The 21,082-nt window shown below is 30.1% G+C and overlaps 1 protein-coding gene across 4 annotated transcripts in view; it reads right to left on the reverse strand.

The window, feature by feature from the left end:
- LOC116777326 (unconventional myosin-XVIIIa) overlaps positions 1–21,082 on the reverse strand; it is a 112,106-nt gene that overhangs the window by 39,073 nt on the left and 51,951 nt on the right. The gene's annotated exons all lie outside the window — the stretch shown is intronic.

Raw genomic sequence — 21,082 nt, forward strand, 5'->3', positions numbered from 1 at the left:
TGTTATAAAACTTTAACTAATCACTAAGATGACTTGGAAAATTACGTGTATGTTTGTGTGTTTGAATTCACAGCTCTCGTGTTCCAAATAAATCCTAAACCTGGATTTTTGCTGATAAGTGAACTCGATTATCTCTTAATGAGAAAAACAAATTGTAGTTTAATAAATTAATTCTATACAGTTTTTATAAAAGATCTTGATTAGTTTTAGCAAGAAAGAAAATCAAATGTATATATATATATATATATATATATATATATATATAAACATACTTATAACACATTATTTTTATTATGTAATAGGATAATGTAATAATTAAAATATAATTTCAATTCACGTAATCCGATGTTACTAAAATATTTCAACACAAGTGGTAAGTAATTATTTAAACATATCAAAATTCTAGTTAGTTAAGTTTGTTATAACGTAATACAAGTTTCAAGTATGTGATGTAGATTACACTTTCACATAAAGTAGTAATAGTACTAATAATTTCCTATTGAGTTTCTTTTAGATTTGTGATAACTTATGTTAGAGAATAGTACAATGACCTCATTGTGTAATTAAAATTCAACGGACGCCACCATTTAAAATCACATTGACATCGGCTGTATATCTGTAAGTAAACTTTTTTTTTAGTCTATATTTAATCAGTTACATTACGACGTCTTTATCAGAATATTTAAGACACAAAATAAGAGAGACATGGCTGTATGGGCTTTGATCTTTACCTGTTCTGAACGGAACGAATTAAACCAATAAAAAAAGTGTATATCAGATTATTTCACGCGGTATTTTTGTGTTACTAACATACATAAGCAAAAAAAAAAATATCTGTCACAGTATATTAAAAATAAAATCTATTCTATTGTTCGATATAGAAATATTGTTGGTAAACGTAGAAATGTAGCAATTTATTAATGTTGTTAACCCATAGAAGGTTGATTTCGAAACACTTAACGGTCACTATCACTGAGAAGTTATGAAACGATATATGTAAACGTTATTATTTATATATTTTGCTAGAATTCAAATATGATAAGAATAAAGGCTTTTCTCCGCATACATTATATTCGTTTGTACTTATTGTAAAACTGACTTTAAACATTATTTTTACAATCGTTTTAATTTATGTTAATGCCTAAGTAATCAAAAGATATGAATATAAATTTTATATAAAATCTGAAAAGATTTCTTAGATCGTAAGGTATTTGTTTTGAGTAAGATCGAAAGAAAATAAAACGATTTACGATTTTAGGCTTTCACTTTGTTAAAATAGTGTAAACCATAATATACTTAAAGGTAATTTTATTTGTTTCTGTAGTAATCAATCTATATCATTATCATAAAATTCACAGATCTGTCAGTTCATTAATTAAAGTTAATACAGAAAATAATTTAAGAATGAACAGAAAACAATATCCGAAAATAATTTCAAAAAATTAATACTTAATTAAATCAGATTGGTGTCAAAAGTTTAGGAATCCGGAGGCAAAACCTAGTACTGAATTATAACTTATAAATCGTATTACTAAACGAAATTATCCGCTGTTGAACCTAAAGAAGCTAAGTGAAACTGATATATATGTATTACAAGGAAATAATTGCACTATACAAAACTATTTAGATGGTGTAAATTAATTCCATAATCTTCTTTAGGACTTAGTAGGTCGTTTTAATTAACCCTTTCTAAAGGTAAGATCTCTCTTGCACTCTGATGTTCGTATTTAAGGCGGTTTTCTTGAAACCATTTATAAAATATGTATGTGCACTCAACTTTTACCACGTAACAGAGTAGACTTTTATTGGACTGGAGGAATGTTTCGAATCCTCTGTCTATATTCTAACAGACGAGGTTTACGTAAAAAGAAGTCTGAACACAGACCCCGCAGGCATTTTGTATTTTGAACCCAAAAATAGAAGACAACTTATAAATGAAAAGGTTTTTAATATATTAAAAATTATGTAAAAAAAAAGACAAGAAATTAAAAAATAATATAAATTCATAAAACATTTGAGCATCTTCCATCCTAGCAAACCGCATAGTTTCAACAACTTTCTAAGTGCTTGTAAATTTTAGATTCAAGAGATACAGCCGCTCTCAAAGAGCTTTACAATGAAGCTACTAAAAAATTAACTTTATTCCATAATATATAAGATTCAAATTCGTTAATTATAATCATATGAGGGAAATACCATCCCTATTACTCACAGACTTTCTACTGTGTCCGAGCCTTGACATGGGCCAGGAGTTATCACGTGATGTAAAGAACATTAGCGGAAAATGAATACCTAATGAAACACCGGTGTCTATTGGCAAGTGAAAACCTGGAGGAGACAGGTGTTATTAATAAGACATAATAAATATTTTACTCCATTAATGAAGTAACGGAAAACCAGCGAATATTTGTTAAATCATGTTTCATTTGGTGTGAGAAATATATCATTTACTTATGAAGAATGTAATTCCATTTTTAATAACGACACTACTGTTAACGCCATCTACCCACGAGAGTTGAAACTAAAGGTTTCTAACTTGCTCTAAAAATTATAGATGGCGCTACACGTTGCAACACAGTAACTATTACGTATTGATGTCGTAGAAACAAAAGTAAAATAACTCTATTTATTAACTAGTACTAGTTTTGTACAAAATATGTAGTTATTAAATTTAGAAATTCAGTTATAGGAATTGTATGTTAAATTCTATATATATATGTATATAAAAAAGTATGTCGCGAAGATTTATATACGGTACAAAATAGAGTTGTTAAAAATAACTAACTCATTCTTAATATTTATACTTTTAACATCGTCGTGTGAAAAAAGAAATCTCTATTAAACAAAAAAAATATGACACAAAGTTGTAAATTTTTCAACAGATGCACTTTAATTTTGTTACAAACAATACCACTATGGTATTTGTTACAAGTAAACCTTAAAGTGTAACGAAAATCTTGCAATTTTTATATGTATGATAATTAAAATCGATTTTTCGACTTTCCTCGCATCCGGACGAGCTATAGGCCTCCTCCTTCCTCATTGGGGCATAGTGTGCCTGCGACTTTGTTTCCTTCGAATTATAATTAGGGTGATGAGATCTAAGATTTTCGCGAGTATTCATTTAAATGAAACTAGTGTTATTCGGATTTACTAGGCGGATTTTATTATTTAAAAACTACATAATCCCGACGTTTCGGTTACTTTGCAGCAACCGTGATCAGACACCTCGTCTGCCCGTGATCCGCGTAGTAAATCCGAATAATACTAGTTTCATTTATAATTAGGGTGTATTAAAGAAAAGGGTGAATATACTGATACTGAGATAGTGCGTTCAAAACCTACGATTTAATTTCCACCTTCCAACAGGTGGAATGACAGTCGAGCACTATCCAGTTGAATTTAAAAATATACCTATAATTTACTCGTATCAAAATAAACTTCTCATGAATGAAATATGATGTCTTATAGTCACAGTCACAGTAATGGCCGCAGAGCTTTGATTCAGTTCAATACAAATTATGTAACAAATGTACAGCGTGCTCCACAACTAAGTATGAGTAATAAGAATCATTTGTAATAACTTTTTATATCATTAACTACATTTTATAGCATCAGTGCCACTTTTGGTCGATTGTTTGTCAATCTTTACTTAACACATTAACCGGATTATGTTATACACATTTCAAATTGATAAAATCCAAGTCCAGTCGAGGAAATGCATAGAGCGTTCTTAATAGCCATAATTTCTTCTCGCTTAATATTTTCTGTATAACAATAAATTCATTACGTTGTCCGAAAACTATGTTACATTTCGAGAGATCACGACACGTAATGAGCCAATTACCTCCGACCCAATTGTGACATTCATATCAAAAGTTACGTGGCTTACAGAGCATGCAGGCTTACCGTTAATGGAAGTTGGAAGAATCAGATAACTATAATCCATTATACTTCTAAGACTCGAACGTATGTGAACTGAAGAACTAGTTTATAAACTAATTGTCATAAGTTAACAAGCATGAACCCTTTCCAAGTAGCTGGGGCATTCTCTAACAAAAAAGATTACAAAAAGCAAACAAGTTTTGTATTTGTGTGTCGCGTTATAAATAGTTCAAGTGTCGGGTGCATAGAGTTGATTATCATATCCATAACCCAAGAACAATAGCTTTAGAACGTACAAAATCATGTCTCCACCGATCGTACAACGCTCCGACGTCTTCCGAACACCAGCCAGAGGAGGAAGAGTCCAGCAGCCAGATAATGCATCCACTCCGGCACCGACAGCTCCACAGCGGCGGTGGTGCATCTGTGTGTGTGACAACGGTCGTGTTTGCGTGTTCTGTGCCTTATGTGGTAGTGTGTGCAATGACGTCATATATGCCCGCTCTTTGATGTGCTCTCTTACTTGTCACGTCAAATTTAATATCCAAAGTTAAATATCATATATAAAGGAGTATTGGTGAATATAAATTACATTGAAATTTATTATATAATATAGACATATTGTTTATTACGATTGCAAATTACATCAGCCTGTGTATACAGGTAACAAGCGGTGACGTAAAGCCTTACGTAATATCTTCCGGTGACTATCTAGCCTTATGAATCATTTCCTAGTTTTTGTGCATAACTTTTTTTTATATAACACAAACAACAAAAGCTTTTTCATTCATTTTTAATTTTATTAAGGACATGGCAATTGAAGAACAAATAAGGTTAATGACCCATATAAATATAGATCGAAAATTATAATCAATTTAAAACTAAAAGTGCTAAATAATAATAGGAAGTTAAAGGACTGTTTTGATTGTAATTATTTATATTTACTTTATAGTCGATAATTCCCGATAAAATGATTTTATGGAAGGTCCAAAACGATTGAAGGCTACATTAAAATACGATTTTAATTGCTTTTAGTTCGAAGCGAGAGAAGGTATGAGAAAACGCTGGAATTTTAATGAAATACATGAATAATGTGCCTAATTGTTGTAACTAACCACGTTTGACTGATAGCTGGCTTTTATATAATAATAAAATTTTACTTTGATTTTAACTCAATATCTCATAGCTCTAGCAACATTATCATCGTTTTAATAAGTAATACTTTATATTGATTAGAAATCATTTTATCTAGGCATACCTATTACTTATGTATCACCTTAATTCTCTACTTTTTGTTATATCAGATACATTTTTCTATGCCACAATAATATGACACATAATTTTTTTTTTCTTTAATTCAATGACTAGTTTCTATTCAACGCGAATACTGGATAATGGTAAATTTGTGTAAATAAACATAATTTCAAAACAATAATATATAATTAATTTAAATATAAAAAAAATAATATCAATTTGACCTTTAAGTTGGTATAAAAGTAAAATAACATTAAAATTTTACGTTCGTACATTTAATCTTAAATTAGTCGGAAGAGGATACAACGAAGGTTTTATAATTATTTGTATTTTATATTCATGACTTATAAAAAAAACTTAATGTTTGCATTCAAGTCATTTTAACCTCGATCGTTGAATAAACACTTTATACAACCCAAAATGTTTGGCCAACTGTACTCGTAACTAGTACGTACCGAGTTCTAAAAACGTTAAAAAAAGCTATTGAAAGATAAGACTAGTATAGATCGAAAGTTTTAAACAGAAACGATCTTTATTTATAAATAAAAAAATCCAACAGTTTAAATACCGAACCTTTTATAATAAAAAACAAATGAAAAAGGATGAGCAGGAATAAATATTTTCTACGAGGCGATGGTTAGAATATTAAAAAAATATTTGCCTCTGCAAATTAATGTAAGCGAAAAGTTACGAAAAATATTCAACATATACCTATAAAGAATAGGTTGCCTCCTCCTTTGGTATTATTTTCATCAAGATAAACTCCGTTAGACTTATCTCATTTTTAATCGCACTTCCACGCGCACAGAGGTCGCACGCGACTTTTACTATACGTAATAAACCTATTTTTTCCTCTGGGACCAGTCACATTAAAACAACTTACAACATTCATATAAAATCTCATGTCACTGACCACGTATTTTTTTTTTTCGCTGATAAATGTACGCATTATTTCAAATATTTTTCTCCTTTTTTAATATTTATAGATTGCCAATGGAATTATTTGTCTATCAGTTTTTTAAAGCATACATTGCCGTAAGTCACTTTCATCGGCTACTTTCGCTCGTTCTAAGAACTATTCTAAATATTGCGATAATTCAATATAGTGCTCATCTGTTTAATACATCTATTATCACCTCCCATAGAAATGACAATATTGCAGGAGATACTTTTACACTATAGAAAATCATACAAATCTTTTGCGGCTTACATAATGACGATAATTACTTTTATTTAATATTGTTTTAGTTGTGATCTTATTGTGATTGTGATCTTAAAACTTGCAAATTATTTAGGTGTTCGATATATTATATTCTGTTATACGATTCAGTAATTGCTTGAAACGTGTTTTTGTATTACGGATTGAGTTTTATAGACACTGTCTATTCAAATTTCATTAAATACTTACAGAATAAATATAGGTACAAATGTAAATATATCGAAACGTATCTGAAAAATTATCTTTTGTTAAAAAATGCACGAGACTTGTTGAACCACTAAAGATAGTTTTATTAACAATGACACTAAGCGAAAGTTTCGCAATACTATCTTATATATTCAATAATAACGAAATCTTTGTTATCATTAAATATGTTAAAATCATTTAGAGCATAACTTTCCGCATTGTCTAACAAACCGGTCTTGAACCACATAACGTAAAATACTTTTATATGAGTGTAAACAAACAGACATACCGTATGTGTAAAGTTTGAAGAAAATATCAGTAATAAGGGCCCATAATTAAGAAAAAAATAATCGCCCAATGCAACTGATGACTTTATAATAAATCAAGGCGTAATATATTGTAGTAATATTTCCAACGAACATTTTGCGAGTTTCTTATATTACCTTAACTAAGCAATATATTATAATTAGAGACAGATGTTGTAAATTAACATTCGAAATTTTAATACATAGAGATATTTGTAATTTCTATAATTGCGGTCTCGATAGATCAATTGTAACCGGATGAAATGTGAGAACTGGGAATTGCGGATACTGGTTTTAACCGACTTAATTGCAATTAATATTAAAAAAAAATACCAATATGTACATAATTTTTTTTTTTTTAATTATTTGACCTACTATCAAATACTTGTTTGATAAATCGGGTGCGCCGAAATCAGAATAAATATAGCAAATGCAAAGAAATATAACTATGTATAGTTTTTAAGTATAGCCTAGAAGCCTGTGAATAAATTTTCCAAGGCTATACATTCATACATAAAAGCGATTCCGAGTGTTAAAATGAAAATGTGAAACAAAAATAAATAAGTGACAAGAGATCCAATTACATTATTCAATTTTAAAATGCGGACTACATTGTCAAATAAACAACAGATACTATCATTCAGATAATAAACGCACGTTCAAGGCTGTGCGAACTATGTTTTTTATGAATTAAATTTCAAAATACAAACACCGACAAACGTACTAAGAAATAGCTGAAGTAATCTGTAATACGACATGCGATAGATGAACGAAAATATCTATAGCAATTTGTTTAAAATGTCACTTTAGGAATATTAAACTGTGTATGAAAGCAGAGGCATATTTTTATTATCAGTCATCTTAATATTTCGGGTCCATACCATTTACTTTGTTGTTTTAGTGATCTAGCGGATAAAAAGTGCCCGAACATGACGCTGGCCACTTTAGAGATGGCCAGATAAACAAAGGTATTTAGAGACGTGTTCATATGTGCGGTATATTTACATTAACTCTGCTGTTCAATATTGAAACGCAATGCATTCAACCGTTTTAACATTAAGCATTATTACAACATACTTTCTCCATTCAGATTACAACTACTCTTAAAAATATATATTACTATGGAAACATAAAACAAACACTCATTAGAATTAGGTCGATTATAATTTACGAACAATATTATTCGTAACATATTTATATATATATGTATGTATATATGTTTTAAATATATATCAGAATCCAATTATACTACAATTGTTATTAAAGTAGAAGTAAAGTAAGTATTTAATAAATATCACAAAAGCTAGTACCAACGGATACTAAAATTAAGAACTACCGCAAAAAAAAAAATGTGAATAGGTTTTTAGTTTGGGTGGTCTGTCTAGTTTCATTACCACAATTTTCCAAAGAAGTTTTACTGATTTATAGAGATTATACAATGTATAGTTATATATTATATCCCACATTTATCTCAAGACGTCATTGGTGGTTGTTAATAATATAGGCTAATATAAATGTCATTTTTATTTAGCATATTATTTCCTTAAAGTCGTTTTATTCAACCGGTCTTTTTATCGTCTGAGATAATAATACTTTAATAATATTATTTGTAAATAACTACTGTACATACATTTTTGCTCTAAATGTTGGTAGCCATTGAACATTATTTTTTAGAATATTTCTCTCTTTAGTTGACATCGCGAAAGAGGAAGCAGGTAAATCTTATATCTCTTTTCTTCGGTAATGTCATTTAATCCGATTACTAATTAATGGCGCGACATATTCGGACAATTTAAATGTCATGACACACATATCCAATAGACACTGATTTGAGTTTTGCTTTTTAGATAGCGAATACGCAAACGTCAATTTGGTACAAACTAGGACGACAGTTGACAGTGTTCATTAAAATAAGTTATTAAGATTCTCAACAACGGCGCGATAACTAGTTTTATAGATACATTAATCCGACGCATAAATTTCTAGTGAAATTTCATGTACACGCAAAAAGTATTCAATACATATTAAAACTTGTTGCAGGACGATGAATTTTTTTTGCGTTGGCGACTCTTTATTCTATAAACCCAGTTAGATCGGTGAACGTGACTAATGACAGACACCAACATGATGTATCGCTAGAATTTTTAAGCAAACATGCTACCAAAGGCTAATTGGTAAGTGATATTTAATTTAGAACTTAAACAGATATTTAGATTATCGCATACATTTTTTTTTATATGATGTTGGTGAGGCCGTCAGTTGAAGCCGTGTAGTGTAACAGTTGCCACATGTATCTACGAAAGCGATCTTTTTAATTTTAAGGTACTAAGTTTACACGCACCGCCTAGTTATACGATTTATACTTGTTGAATAAATAGAAATATTATATTAATAACACCAAATGATAGCTGTAAGAAAGTAATTTTAAAGCTACAATAAATATTAAAATCTATCAATCAATCAATTACATCTCATACATATTTAAAATTCACCATAATCTTTAAAAGGGGACACTGAGAGCAATTGAACTCAAAAATCCGAAACAAGATTCATGAGTGCCAATAACTTTACTAAAATCAATTAATATTGTCAAACTTAACATCACGTTTAATAAAATATTGCTTCTCTACCACGAACTAATAAATCATAATTATTTTTTCTAATAACCTTTATTACTTGTGTCCTAAAAACGAAAATTGTTTAAACGGGACTAATTGAATCATACCGGTCTATTAAATGATTGAGATGGCTGTGTTGTCGTTAAATAACAAATATCACTGACAGAATTTGTAATTTGAATTTGAAGGAATGTCATGATACCAAGAAATCATTTTAAATATGTATATTTTTTTAAATTATATTTTCATAACGTGGATAGTGTTTCGGGAAAAAATAATATAGTAAAATTATAATTTTAATATCGAAAATACATGTTTTATTTTTACTAAATAAATAGGATAATAGGTGTTTTTACTAAATAAATGCAATTTTTTTACTAAATAAATAGGTGATAAATTACAAACGTGTCAACTTTGCTGCAGTCTTCGCAGTTTTGTTCCGAGATAAACGAATTATACGTTCTCAAAACCATATTTTGGTTACCAACAGGCTACATGGTCTAGTATATCGCGTGACTTCACACAAAACTAAAAAGCTTATATGTATATAATGACTGTTATGTCGTGTTCTTGTGAGAAACACACTTTCGGTATAATATTAAATTATATGTTATTCTGACGTATGAGTTATTTTATTGTAGAAATTTCATAAAAACCCGAGGGCACTCTCCCTAAAACGACGTTTTATGTAAAGATCCGATCTCTTATAGGCACCCTTATGCCAAGCGTACTCAGGGTCCTTCAAGCTCAATATCAAGACAAGGTCTCATTTCGAGCACAAAAGCTATGCGGTGATGCTGTCAAATCCAATTATGTAAATAGAAAAGTCCAATATATTATAATATATATATATTTATATGGTGAGTTTTCACCATATAAATATATATAAAAAGTCGTGGTGGCCTGGAGGTTAAAGGCCCGCCTCTCACACGTGAGGGCGCGGGTTCGAAACCTGGCAAGTACCAATGTGATCTTTTCCGAGTCATATGTACTTTCTATGAGTATTTAGACACCACTGACGGACGGTGAAGGAAAACATCGTGAGGAAACCTGGTCTTAGGGTGTCAAATTATAAGACTGAAATCGCCAACCCGTCTAGAGCAAGCGTGGTGATTAATGCTTTAACCTTCTCCATGCGAGAAAGAGGCCTTGGCTCAGCAGTGGGCTCCGATAGGCTGATGATGAATATATATATTAAATTCCGTACGAAATCTGTTCAGAAATAAAACTTTAAAACAAGTCTTTATACTACTTAGATGTTGATAGGTTTTAAGATGTTGGCTGTATCTTTGCCATAAGTTAGATACTATACTATACTAATAGTTAAATTATATCCCTTTTCCAATAACTACCTCGACTGGAGGAGTTTCATTGAAGACTATAATCATTTCGTTTTCCATAAACACATACATTTTATTAATTATTATATATTCACATATTTTTGTTATTTTAACATTATATACTTACAGATGCTTATATTTTAATGTAGACAGAGTTATCTAAATTTAAGTCACGTCATTAGAGTTGATTATGTGAGTAGGTACTTCATATATTGAAAAGTCTTTCAAAACGGCCTCAAAGATCTAATGATGTATGACAGAATATTTTTTGGATACCGATGATTCATAACGACGTTTGTAAAAGAGAAAATTTACGTTGATAAAATAAAAATCTTTTGACATGTAAGTGTGAAATAGAAAATGGAATATACGATGATGTTCAAATATTTACTAACAAACCATATTTAAAAACATTACGATAGAAGAATAGTAATAATGTTGTATTGTATAAATTTAAAGATTGATAATTAATGCATTTCATAATGACAAAAGGTTATACACACGAGTATATGTTAGAAACGATTAAAATTCATTAAGGAATTTATCTCGATTGGATATTAACATTTGATGTAAGACATCTTGATTGGCGTACGCAAAATAATTGCTATAAATTATTATAGAAATAAAATTTTAATAAATTTATTACATTGACTCCATGTAACCTTTGACGTTAGTTTGAATAATTTAAATAACCATAATAAGTAGCGGACGATAGCGGAGTCACGATCGCAACACGAGATAGACAAAGATAAAAATATAAAAACGCGTTCTGAAACACAAGAAAACATAATGGTCACGAAGCCTCATGAAATATGCAACTTAATTCGCTTAATAAATAATAAAAAATTATTATCCTAAATAATGATCGAGTATTTATGTCATGACTCCTCAGTCTTTTTTATATTGATGTATGTATAAGAAATGAATAGTGTTGGACACGATCAGCTGATTATACGATCTTTTGCGATCGATTAAATCGATGTTGAAATCTATAAAGCTAAAAAGTTATCTACAAATGACTTGAAACGATTATATATTTGAAATCATTTTTTTAATTGAATTAATGTATTGAATATTTATATATAAATGAAGTGAGACCTTGTCCAGTGTTAAATGAGGAGTCTTTAAAGAAGATATCTTATTAAGTATAACAAAATTGTCGATATTTTTATACTCACATATGACAAATGACATATTGGATGTTGAGTTGAGAAAATAAATTTTTGTCAATTACTTTTCAGATTTCGTATCATACGAGGTCAGATCGATCGATTAACCTAAAATCAATTATTTATATCAGAATGCGATACATTACTGACCTTGTCCTAACAGCAGTGATTGCATGACATCCTACGTTCACTTTATGTTTTGGTGAATTTCAAGAATAACAGGTTTAAATAAATTCGAGGTCCGGTTGAGCAATTAATTGAAATTAAAGATACAAAATAATATTATTACTTTAACAACTCCCGCCATTTTATATGACTAGCACGAAAGAGGTTTCGGGGACATATCAAAAAACTGTAATTTCTAAATTTTTTTGCTACAATCGATACTATTTAGCATAGATTACTAAATATATCGAATTAATTCAACAAAAAAAAAAACAGACGAAACTTAAGAAAAATCCAGAATAAAATCCGTTCCATATTGTTTATCCAACAAAAACGAACATTACTCTTTAAGTAACAGACAACGAATTACCTATTGAATATTATGTAAATGCTATTTCTGTTGCCAGTATTATTGTTAAAATAGTAAGAAGATAAACAAATACTAATTAAAATGTTAAATATCTATTTATATTTCTGTGTCCATGGCATTTAATGTCTATGGTTTTTATGAAGTGTTTTATGCTATTCTAGTGTTACGACCTCGGATACAACCGTTTTTACATATTCAGTGATTTAATAAAAGAGGTTATATACATATAAATAATGTTAGGAGATTGATCTTTGGCATTAAACATAAATATTTATTATTTAATACCACCGTACTGTATTGTAATGTTTCAGTATATCACGATGACCATGCTTTATCTACAACATCTATGATGTCTGATAATGTAAAGATCTTCTTTACGTACCCGTTGATATAGATGTGAACAAAAATTTAAGTCAGAGTTAAGTCCTATATATATATATATATATATATAGGATTATACTTTTAAAACAATGACTCAAGACGAATTGTTGACTGGCGGTCGCTTCATTGTTTAAGACCACCAAGCGTTTGTTCTTTTACAACCCTAGCATGTATTTATTTAATTTAATAAAAAACTATGAAACACTAAAATATATGACATGAGTTTTAAATTAGCCCTATTCACAGTCAGATGATAGACCTCGTAACAATGTTATACATACATAGAGATCTTAAATGTATATGACCATCCAAATTTTCATGCCGTCAGATTAGTAACGCGTGACTATAATATCAAATCACAATTCTTATTCCGCCTGACATGCGAATCATATAATCGATTCGACATATCGATTGTGATTTATAAGATGTAACATTTCCCGATACGAGGTGTTTATAAAACTTGTAAATCTAAAACACGAGAGTATCTTTTCGTTCCTACGTTTATTCTTACGATTGGTGTAGAGTTTTAGGTGAGCAAATACTTTCATATCATTGTTTACCTTTTTAAACATGTGAAAGTATGGAAATAAAAAAAGCAAAACGGTGAGTAAAACGCTATATCCATATACAAAAAATTGTTTTGATGACACCAAACAACACGGCCTTACGTTAACGGTATACATAGTACAATACCATGGTGTTACCTTCTATAGACGTTTCACCCACGCCCGAATAATAAAACTTAAGAAACAATCGTTATTTATTTAGGAAAGTTATTTGGCATTAAATTTGGTACTTGATTGTTTTTGAAGTGAAAGATCAATACTTTCATACTGACCGTTACATAATTTGTGGTACAAAATATAACTATTTTTTTACTTCCTATTACATAAACGTTGTCTTTGTATGGATTTTATTATAAATGAATATTATATGTGTTAAAATTAAATCAATAAGCCATTGTTAAGGCATAGTTGAGACGGTTTTCGTGATGCATCTAGAGAGGGTTAAGGTTTAAAACTCACGCAAGCCCATTTAACGGTATAATTGTAGTGAGTTATAATAGTTCATAAGAAAAAATAATATTAACTATAAATTATTATTGTTGTCGTGACTTTTGAAATCCACCAAAAATAGTAAAAATTTCATTGACTTTATATGAAGCTACGTCTAATTTATTTACATCTTTTTGCAATTCGTTTCATATATTTTCTAGCTTCACCTTGAGTTTCATATGTAACGTGAACAAAGTATAAAATTTTTTACAAGTCACTGGTCCAGAATCATTTCAATATTAAGGGCTGATTTATGATTAGTCAGTATTTTATGAAATTTGATAAACATATTTCTCGTTAAGTACATCATATTAAGCGATGAGTAAGGAATGGATTGATTACATATATATATATATATATGTAACACAATTTTTTGACATTACAAAAAAAAAAAAATTCGAATCACATATAAATCATATTAAAAAAAAAATCTATGAGAATAAATAAGTAGTGACAAAAAAGTACTTTTATATCTTATCCTAAACTCACCAGTCAAATGTCATGGTGAAATGATTTAAAAAACACTCGCCTATGAGTGAGACGTTTAGAGTGAGTGCGGAATATTTAAGTGAGATGAGAACTAGTTAGCATTTTAATTAGTCATATAAATAACTACTACACTAACCCACTAACTAACTGCAGTAGCGTAACGTGCGTCAAGAACACAATTAAGGCATTTTTGTAGTAGGCTGAACATTCGCATGAAAATGGTTTTTTGAATTCTATTACGATAATTTTCCACATCATATTCTCTCATTGAAATATAAGATACAAATATAGTATAATATCGGTTAGAATCTATATTTTTTGCTTTCATTATTGACACATTTCCATATTATTTCATAACGTTAATAATTTTTAAGCGATCATATCAGTTATGTTGTTTACAACATTACAAATGTCTGTTTTCAAAGAATTTATATTACACTGTTGAGAGAGCCGGTAGTAAAACAATCAGACGGACAATGTAACAGGCACATCAACGTAAAAGCTGGCACATACACGATATTTTATAACATTGTATAATATTTTATTGGGAAATCCTTAGATAATACTTTCCATTTAATATATATACTTATAAAATGCACAACTACCACATGTTTTGTATTTAATTATTAACGATAATACATATATTTACTTTCTTGTGTAGCACTCGTCGGCCAGCGACCGACCGCTCTGCCTTGACACATGAAGGGCGAATCTGACCCCGATAAAGGCCAGGATCACAAACATTTTAATACAACACTGTACAGGAACAATTTTTATCCTTACAACACTATCCCCACGCACTGTCCAATATACAATTTGTAATAACAATCCGTTTTGATACCAATCCACGACTTCTTACTTACTTATTGTCTATATCGATCGCATTTAAATACTATTTTTAACGTGCCCTTCAATTTATATCACGGATTTTAATGGCTGTACATCAGTTATTGACATTGACACCAACTGAAGATCGGAGATATGTCAAATGTAGATGTTTTATGAAATCTAATTAGAGCGCAGTCGAAGGTTTGAGTAAAGTATAATAAGTTCGAGCGAGATATTCTCTATTGTCCACCTAATTCTTAATAACCAGTTAAAACTGAAATATAAAACCTCATTGATCACATCTAATGTGAAATTATGAAAAAAAAAAAACAAAACAAGGAAACGCTTAAAGTGCGGAAGCGGTGTACGACAGCGAAAGTGCGCGTTAGTCGAGATACGGTGAGAGACTGGCGCGAGCGCCGGGCGAGCTCTCCGGCACGGCCTACAGGATCACGTAACACCTTCCAATCTGCATACGGGTAGAGTACGACCTCCAACACATTGTTTATTTACAGCAATATATACGACGATGGCAGGTATGAAAGAATTCTATGAGAGAAATTGCATTTTTTAGCAAAAGCAAAAGCAATCTCGATTTAAATTAAGTGGACGCACGTCACGACCACACAGCATCATTTATGATAGTTTGCATTAAATATAACAAACATCTCCAGAATATAAGAATGACCAAATGAGGCCGCTTTGTCCTACCCATGAAATGTTAAGATACCAGAGTCATTTTGTATTAACTACACTAAAATTAGTACAGGATTGTCTTATTCAGTCCAAAGTCAATCAAAGCCGAAGGCTCAAGCTTCTAAAACCAACCAGCTTCATAAGAAACGTTGTGAATACAAACATTACAACGTGTCATAAATATATCACCATATAATTGTACGGACATGAAGTAATTTACTTCCATTTACAAGTACCAATTTAAAAGATGGCTTGAGAATTTATAATATTCCTTCATGTTAGTTTAACTTGTGATAGACATGCCACCGTTCTTGTATACCATTGACTCGCACATTCACTTTTATGTAACTCACAGTTTTCTATTTGGACCCTTCGGGAAGTACTGAGTGTTTAATTAACACTGCTCATGCGCATCTATCTATGCGTTACATTACAGAACTAAAGCTCTCCTTTAAATACAACTTTTCTAACTTCTCAATTCGTACAATAAAAGCACGTTAAACTGACAGTAACTGATAAAAACTCATTTTCTAATATGTAATAAAAATCAAAATATATTTTACAGATATCACATACACCGAGACTTCATTATTACTATTACTTTAATCGGCTCAAATGATATGTGCAAGTTAAAATATTTGATCCGAAATACTATGACCATTACACAGACAGCCTCCGGCGGTTATAGGAATGTTATTATATGTATTAAAATAAAAATATGACTTGAATTTATATTTTGAAATATTGGATCTAACACTATAACCGCCCACCGATGACCGGCTAAATATTCTTTTACATGCAATAACTTTTTGTAAATACGGTGGTTAAAGTTCACGACATTTCTCACTTAGTAATAGCAATAAACAATGATAAGACACTATAAAATATAGAAGCTCTAAGAAATGACAGTTAGTTTTAGAAGATTCGGATACAAATTATTAACACTAGATCTTTTCCAGACTGTTAGAAACACTTCTTGGTAGTCACTTTCTAAAGAAAAAATACGGTTAATTTAGACGCAAGTTTGAGAACATGTCTAACTGCTCTTAGATATAAAAAAAATAATCATAAAATTGCAAATTACCTCGATAAAGCTGCCGAATATAATAAGATTTTCAGCCAATTGTGAGAACCCGATCATAGGCTATAAGAGTACCGTTAAAACTAGTGTTTTCTAGTACATATGTTCTATGTATATTTATAGACTATAATCTAGTTTATTTATGCATATCCGATACTTTTCATACCGATATAAATACTATTAAAAGTAGAAATAAATATATAACGCGTACAATTAATATGTTAATTAAATAACTGTTGTAAATGATTATAATTTTTCTAGCGTTAGTAACGCTAGGTGTGTTTTTATTCTATTTCATTTTTATATACATTTTTGCTAACCTTTATGTGATTCGGCTTAAGGTTCAAAATGGTAGAATCAAAAATATTACTATTATATATAGATGTATAATACAATACTACTGTTATATGTAAGGCTCCGAGTATTGCGATGTTTGTTAATGGTATATATACCAGTATATATATTTTAATAATAATTCCAGGCTCTATTTACGTTTGATTGTACGGAATTGTATGAGAACTAACCTATAGAGGTTTGTTTAAGAATTAATTAAGTGTGACCCTGATACCACGATCTTCTTTTTAATACAATTACGATTCATTGTCACAAGAATAAAACTAATCAGAGCTCATTGTGCACTGAGAATATAAAGCAGATGTGTATGTAGTTTTGTATAATGAACTTACGTGTCTTTGATTTTGATAAGCAATTCGATAAAAGAAACGCCGGTTTGGATTACTATTTAAATACATTTTTGTTGTTCTAGGTGCTGGTAAAAATATAGATAGTCTACTTTAAAAAAAAAAAAAAACTAGTAATTAAAAAGACGCCTTTGTTCCATTCGACAAACTCCTTCGTATTTTTCCACACAGTACTCAAGATTATTATTCGTCCAACAAATAAAAACGTTGACATTGGCAAAATATTCCACGATTCCAGTGCGAATGAAGCCATAGAATAAAAAAAAGAAACGCTATTATGAGCGAGTTTCAAGTGATACTCGATCCGACGCTGTATTTAACAGGTCATAGTTGTGATGTTCCTTAATTCTATTTCGACTGGCTTTGGAACAATTTAAAAATGTTATCGCACTTAATGATGATATCAAAATCTGGTCAATGTGTTGAATAATTACGTTCAACACAATACTAAATAACAAGTTATTATAATCCATTGTGAGGTGCTAATAACATTGAGAAAAAAATTGAACTAATCAAAGCGGTTTGAGTCGTTTTTTTTTATAGAGATGGGAAAGTTCAGCGATCATTGTGTTGTTGAAAGGTTGAAATAAAGATAAGTTTTATATGCGATAAGCCCACAAGGGAATTAAATACCATGCGTTTTGTATTGCTACATTAATGTGACTTGATCGAAATGATCAATTAATTTATAAGTCGTTACATACATACACCTTATTTAATAACAAAGATATCTCATTGTGTTAAGTGATATCTTTAATTATATTAGTAAATAAAATTTCTAATTTAAACCACCTTTCGATCCAGTCGTAGAAAACGCATACAGGCTCTAGTCTTCATCGAGTTTCTTGTTGAAACTTGTACTACTGCTCATTTCACTTTTTACAATAAAAATGCAGGCAGATACGGCACTCAGGCGCTGTTTTGTAAACATTATTTAAAATGATTTTCGATATAGCATCGTTATAATACATACGATAGAGTTAGGTGTGATATTAGAATTAATAGGACCTACATTGTTTCTGGAATATTGGGACAGTTAAAAACAATTATTGTTCCAATGTAGCGTCTTTTACGAGTCAAGTCCGCATTCAAAAGCATTGGGCACTGTCATTATGTCACGGTTGAAATCATGATTAAGGCAAATGTTTATTCGTATTATATAAACACAAAATTAAATAGTACACGTCGCTCGTGTCTTCCGGAGAGCTTTTAATTTTAAAATGGTGGATTAATAAACTATAAAATAGTAAATAAGTTTTAAAACATGCTACATATTAAATATAGAGCAACGCATTGTCATTGTGTATCTAATAATGAATTAAAAGTGAAAATATATTACGTAATCTATAATAATGCAATGTTCCGCGGCTTCGTACCGCGTTAACATGTATGTGTGTCAGCGAGCCGTTGGTGACGTAACGCGTTATGTCATTGTGTCACTTCCGAACAGGCTTTAGCGACCTACCATATTTATAACTTAACCTTATTTCAGTGTTACAATAACACAAACATAAAAATATCTAGATATTATGAGAATTAAAAAAAAAATTAAGTAAAAGGAGGTCGTATAGGATGAGGTTTTAAATTTTAAGTACATTTTTAATAATTCAATAGTAATCTATTGATGGAAAGAGAAAATGCGTGAAGTCTAATAACATTTTTATTATGAACCAAGATTGATGTTAAAAGTAATATTAAATATAGTTATTATAGTCCCATTACTGTTAATGAAAGTTTTTTGTCATACATAACAACGTAACGTTATGTAAGTTGTTTAGAACCAATTACAAAATGATTATTTGGTTCAATAAACTATTAAAGATATAAGATCCGTACTAGAAATGAAACAGCCGGCGTCAGTGATAGTTTACGATATTTGAATAAAGATATACTATAATGTCATGTCAACTAAAAAGACGTTTTATGGACATTAAATTATACAAACGATTAGCCATATTGAAAATTTTAAAAATGGAATAATATATGAAATGCATTTTATTTTATAGCAGAGCAAAAGAGAAAATCAAATTCGTCATTGTAAAAAAAAGGTTCGAGTGTTACGCGGGCAACATCCGTAACGCTTGTTCTCGTACTTTCGTCCGCTTAAACAAAAACTATTTGAACAGACAGATAGAATAAAAATAAAACTTGATGTTACCTAACAGTGTTATCGATTCACGGTAGTGTCGATAGTTTTCGATACATCAAAACTAGTAGTAGGGGTTAGAATCGTAAACAGCAGCGTACTAAATGTTCTCATACAAACATGTCTTACTTATACGTACTATTGTAGAAAAAAAAATATAATGAAACCAGTACTAAGGGTCTCACGAGAGGCACTTTCACCTGGTGATGTTCGAAAAGGTAATTTTTATGAGCAAATTAGAACAGAACCAATCGAGGTGCTGATGATGCAGAATATATGAACGTTATGTATTGATAGACGCGTTCGTTGTAGGACGGACACATCCGAATACTATACAGTGAAAGCTGTCTAAAATTAAATTAATTTTGTCCTCACCATATAATAGACTTATTACTTGGAACGCAATTTTTTTTGCTCGCAACGAATTATTTTTTAACGCGAGTAACATTAAAGTAAAATTGCTGAGAAAACTTTTCTTTTATAATAGCGTCATTATATTGTTTCGTGAATGTTTAAAAATGGAGATTTTAATTCGTGGTATTATAAAAATCTCAAGTTTCCGAGTATGATAATAATTAATAAAGTAATCGTAGCATCTTAGTACGGCTTTGGGATGTCTCCGTCACCATATAAGGGACGAGGACTTCGGTGGTTAATGAGTTAATTTTAGCTAATGATACTCATTAAGGAGATTTATGATATTTCATTCGTTTAAATAAAAAGATAAATATAATTAAATAATCTTTTACTATATCTGAAAACCATAATTTCATATATATGTATACGGAAAGCTCTAAGCTATCATTAAATAAGAAACCTTATTTATAGTGCTATATGATCGAAATTAGAATGCATTTCTATTATTTATGAAAATAAAATAACGTTCTCTCCATAAATAACTGCTAAAACTTGAACCTGGTTCTCCGTTCTCATCGCTGTCCACGGAACACTAAAACTATTAACTTCAAGCCGCTCATAAACGAGCGAAAGTGTCATATGAGAGATAAAAAAAAACACATTGTTGCTATGAATTTGTACCGACTTCATAAAATAGGGATGCGTTTTTATAAACACGATATGAATTAATATATGATTTACGTAATGTTATTGAACATATGACCAGCGTCTAATATACTTTGAAAAAAAAAAAAAGGTTGTGTTTCTGTGCATTATCGATACCGCCGTATCATAGTA

The sequence above is a fragment of the Danaus plexippus genome, chromosome Z (genome assembly GCF_018135715.1).
Source record: "Danaus plexippus chromosome Z, MEX_DaPlex, whole genome shotgun sequence".
NCBI classification, from domain to species: Eukaryota; Metazoa; Arthropoda; class Insecta; order Lepidoptera; family Nymphalidae; genus Danaus; species Danaus plexippus.